The sequence below is a fragment of the Nomia melanderi genome, unplaced genomic scaffold (assembly GCF_051020985.1).
Source record: "Nomia melanderi isolate GNS246 unplaced genomic scaffold, iyNomMela1 scaffold0468, whole genome shotgun sequence".
Classification (NCBI taxonomy): Eukaryota; Metazoa; Arthropoda; class Insecta; order Hymenoptera; family Halictidae; genus Nomia; species Nomia melanderi.
In genome coordinates, this window is record NW_027475583.1 from 1 (window position 1) to 5,000 (window position 5,000).

Here is a 5,000-nt window from a genome sequence, read left to right on the forward strand (position 1 = left end):
TATATAACACTATATAAAGCTATAATAAAACTAATAAAACTAATAAATCTATATAAAACCATATAAAACTGTACAAAACTCTATAAAACTATAAAAAACTATATAAAACTATATGAAACTATACAAAACTAACAAAACTATATAAAACTATATAAAAACTATATAAAACTATATAACACTATATAAAACTAGATAAAACTATATAAAACTATATAAAACTCTATAAAACTATATAAAAGTGTACAAAACTATATAAAACTATATAAAACTATACAAAACTAACAAAACTATACAAAACTAACAAAACTATATAGAACTATATAAAACTATATAAAACTATACAAAATTATGTAAAACTAATAAAACAATATAAAACTATATAAAAACTAACAAAACTATATAGAACTACGTAACACCTATATAAAACTATATAAAACTATATAAAACTATATAGTACTATATAAAAACTATATAAAACTAACAAAACTATATAAAACTATATAAAACTATACATAACTAATTAAACTATACAAAATTAACAAAACTATATAAAACTATATGAAACTATATAAAACTATATAAAACTAACAAAACTATATAAAACTATATGAAACTATATAAAACTATACAAAACCAACAAAACTATATAAAACTATATAAAACTATATAAAACTATACAAAACTAACAAAACTATATAAAACTATATGAAACTATATAAAACTATATAAAACTATATAAAACTATACAAAGCTAACAAAACTATATAAAACTATATAAAACTATATAAAACTGTATAAAACTATACAAAACTAACAAAACTATATAACACTATATAAAGCTATAATAAAACTAATAAAACTAATAAATCTATATAAAACCATATAAAACTGTACAAAACTCTATAAAACTATAAAAAACTATTTAAAACTATATAAAATTCCATAAAACTATATAAAACTAACAAAACTATATACAACTATATAAAACGATATAAAGCTATATACAACTATATAAAACTATATAAACCTGCATAAAACTAACAAAACTATATAAAACTATATAAAACTATATAAAACTATATAAAACTATATAAATCTATATAAAACTATATAAATCTAACAAAACTATATAAAACTATATAAAACTATATATATCTAAATAAAACTATATAAATCTAACAAAACTATGTAAATCTTATAAACCTAACAAAACTATATAAAACGATATAAAACTAATAAAACTATATAAAACTATATAACACTATATAAAACTATATAAAACATATAAAACTATATAAAACCATATAAAAACTATATAAAACTAACAAAACTAAATAAAACTGTACAAAATTATGTAAAACTAATAAAACTATATAAAAATATATAGTACTATATAAAACTATATAAAACTAACAAAACAATATAAACCTAAGTAAAACTATATAAAACTATATAAAACTATATAAAACTATATAAAACTATATAAAACTATATAAAACTATATAAAACTATATAAAACTATATAAAACTATATAAAACTATATAAAACTCTATAAAACTATATAAAACTCTATAAAACTATATAAAACTACATGAAACTATATAAAACTAACAAAACTATATAAAACTATATAAAACTATATAAAACTATATAAAACCAATAAAACTATATAAAACTATATAAAACTATATAAAACGAATGAAACTATATAAAACTATATAAAACTCTATAAAATTATATAAAAATATATAAATCTATATAAAACTATAGAAATCTAACATTTCGAGGAAAGATATGCAGTGGGGCGTGCAATGAGCCCGCCAGAGACCACGATCTCCAATGCGTCTTTACATCTTTCGACGATGGGATGATCCACGCGAAGAGAACGTTCGTGCTTGCGCGAGGTGCGTTAGCGTCGATTCGCTTTTCTGTACGGGGAGAAATAGAACGATGAGTTGACTTATCGGGTCTTCGTTGGAATTACCGTCGCTGGCATTGTAAACTCCAGATGACCTTGTGATTCCTTCGTCGGGCACTGGTAAAGGGTGGCGATGATTCGTTCTATAATAGAAATACCCGTCGTAGCGATTCGGCCGAGTCACCCGCCACGAAACTGTCTCTCTTTCGTCGTGGAAACCCCGCGTCGGAGAGTAAAACGCGCGAAGGCTGTGACTGTAACATATATATATACAGTATACAATGCCTGTGGTTTTTGCGCGTGTCGGCTCTTCGGTATACGCGATCGGCCAGAGTTACGGAGGGACGGTGAAGCGCACGAGAAATTGAAACGGCCGCACGATTGGAACCGAGCAACCGTCGAACATTGTTTCGCGACGTTTCCATAATGCGTTTTCGTTTCGCTCGCATACCGCTTCTTTTCCCCTAGTCTCTGAGACGCGTTTTCGAGCCGTTCTTCTACTATCGATTCTCGTAGAGAGAAGGGACCGGGTAGTCTGGAAGTGGAACCCGCATCTTGCGTGTACCGTACACGGAATTGAGAGGACCGGCCGTGAAGCTCGTTTTAAAGCCGTGCGTCTGACACCCAACTCTTGCGCGCCAATTTCGCGGCAAGAGATAATATGGGACGAATGACCGGCAAAGAGCCAGCTGTGAAGTCTGTTTTTTTAATCGAATCCGTGGACGTGTGTATGCCGTAGCGTCGCTCGTCGTGTTCGTTCATGGTCGTTCCGAGAGAAAGAACGAAAGCGGTAACGAAGGGACCGGCCGTGAAGCTCGTTTTAAAGCCGCGCGTCTGACACCCAACTCTTGCGCGCCAATTTCGCGGCAAGAGATAACATGGGACGAATGACCGGCAAAGAGCCAGCTGTGAAGTCTTTTTTCATTATTTGCTTTCAATCGATCGATCGGTACGATTCGTGCAACGTTTCGCGCGATGCGACGCGAAAACATGCGCGCAACAATAGATGCGTCTGATCGGAAGAACGCGAGGGTCGACTGCACGCGATGGATTCAGTATCGGGTAGGATACAAAATATATCCCCGTCGTTTCCACGCGTGCGAGTCTTCTGCGTCTTTCGCGGGTTTTTGAATGCACTATACGCCCGGAACGTCGAGAAATATATACATATTACTTGAACGTTTTTCGTCTCGAAAGGCTTCGGTGTCGTCTCCAAGGCGACGCCTGAATCTCCTTCGCGCGCTGGTCGGAGATTCAGGTATCAACTTTTATCTTCTCTTTGAAAGAAGAGAGATATTAGGTCGAACAAATGAGAATAAAATTATATATGTGAAATATAAAATTTATACGATTACCCTGAACGGTGGATCACTTGGCTCGTGGGTCGATGAAGAACGCAGCTAATTGCGCGTCAACGTGTGAACTGCAGGACACATGAACATCGACATTTCGAACGCACATTGCGGTCCACGGATACAATTCCTGGACCACGCCTGGCTGAGGGTCGTTTACGTACCATACACTGCTTGCGTAGCTCTGTCAAATCCCCGCCGTCGTTCACCTCTTCGGATCGAACGTTTTTTTACCGAAGGGCGCAAAGAACGTTTCTGAGTCGGGTTAAGAGAAGGATGCTACGTACGAGCGAACGATGGGTGTCTCGTCGGCGTTTGTCGCGGACACGCGAAAATTCTGTGAATTTCACGGACAGTGTACGTTCTAGTTGTTGCAAAACGATCGGAATCGTTTGTATGGACTCGCGTGAGTGTTCGCGGCGTCGTGCGTCGTTCAATTACGACCGCCCGCGGATACCGCTCCACTGCGATATGGATCTGAGCGACAACTTTTTCGGCTGTTCGTGAGATGAACGGTTTCGTGTGTTTAGAAAAATTTTTTTTCCCGCGCTCCCGACGTCACCTGAAATGATGCGTCAGAGGTGAAAGAAAATATTAAGAAGTCGAGAGAGAGAGAGACTACACACGTTTTATTCATATTTTGTATACCGTGCGTGAGACGGATGTGCACGACACGTCGTATGTCGGTATATTACCGACTGGCCCCAGGGAGATTGTTTTCTTCCTCTCTTACGAATGAGATGTACGTTTCGGAGGATCGTCGTTACCGAAACACACGGCAAAACGAGACTTCTCGCAGCAGAACCTTTATACACAATACACATCGACTCTTTTTACCCCGAGAGAGAGAGAAAAGGTGTATTTCTTTTTTTTATTTTTCGAATTCGACGCACGAACGCTTTGACGACTGGAGAAAAACACGGTGTGTGTTAAAATCGTGCGGGACGAGCATGCGTATTCGTAACGGGTCGAATAGTTCTTATTCCCCGTCGTCGCGTGTCCTCGCTGGACCACCACCGTGCGCTTCCGCCACGTTCAGTTGAATTTCGAAATATATATATATAAAAAGAATCACCATATACTCTCTTTCGGGAGGTGTATTTTTATCGGTTTCTGCTATAGAGAAGAGACGGAGATCGTGTTGTGAGGTGTAACGTTTCTGTATCCCCGTTTCGGAGGATCGTCGTTATCGGCGGAACACACGTCAAAACGAGACTTCTCGCAGAACCTTTATACACAATACACATCGACTCTTTTACCCCGAGAGAGAGAAAAGGTGTTTTTCTTTTTTTTTTATTTTTCGAATTCGACGCACGAACGCTTTGACGACTGGAGAAAAACACGGTGTGTGTTAAAATCGTGCGGGACGAGCATGCGTATTCGTAACGGGTCGAATAGTTCTTATTCCCCGTCGTCGCGTGTCCTCGCTGGACCACCACCGTGCGCTTCCGCCACGTTCAGTTGTATTTCGAAATATATATATATATAAAAAGAATCACCATATACTCTCTTTCGGGAGGTGTATTTTTATCGGTTTCTGCTATAGAGAAGAGACGGACGATCGTGTGTGACACCACGTGGTAACGTTTCCGTATCCCCGTAAAATACGTTTATCTTTTCTCGTAGAAAAGAGAGAGGAAGAGGCAGGAGCTCCTCTTTGGCGAGGCTTTCGAACGTCGCGTCCCGTCCGCCGGAATATAATGATATAAATATATAACCGCCGCCGACT

The 5,000-nt window shown here is 36.6% G+C and overlaps 1 non-coding gene across 1 annotated transcript; it reads left to right on the forward strand.

The window, feature by feature from the left end:
• Positions 1 to 3,271: 3,271 nt before the first annotated feature.
• Positions 3,272 to 3,426, forward strand: LOC143176271 (5.8S ribosomal RNA). Its single transcript, XR_013000846.1, has one exon. It is a non-coding gene; the product is annotated as a 5.8S ribosomal RNA (ribosomal RNA).
• Positions 3,427 to 5,000: the final 1,574 nt, after the last annotated feature.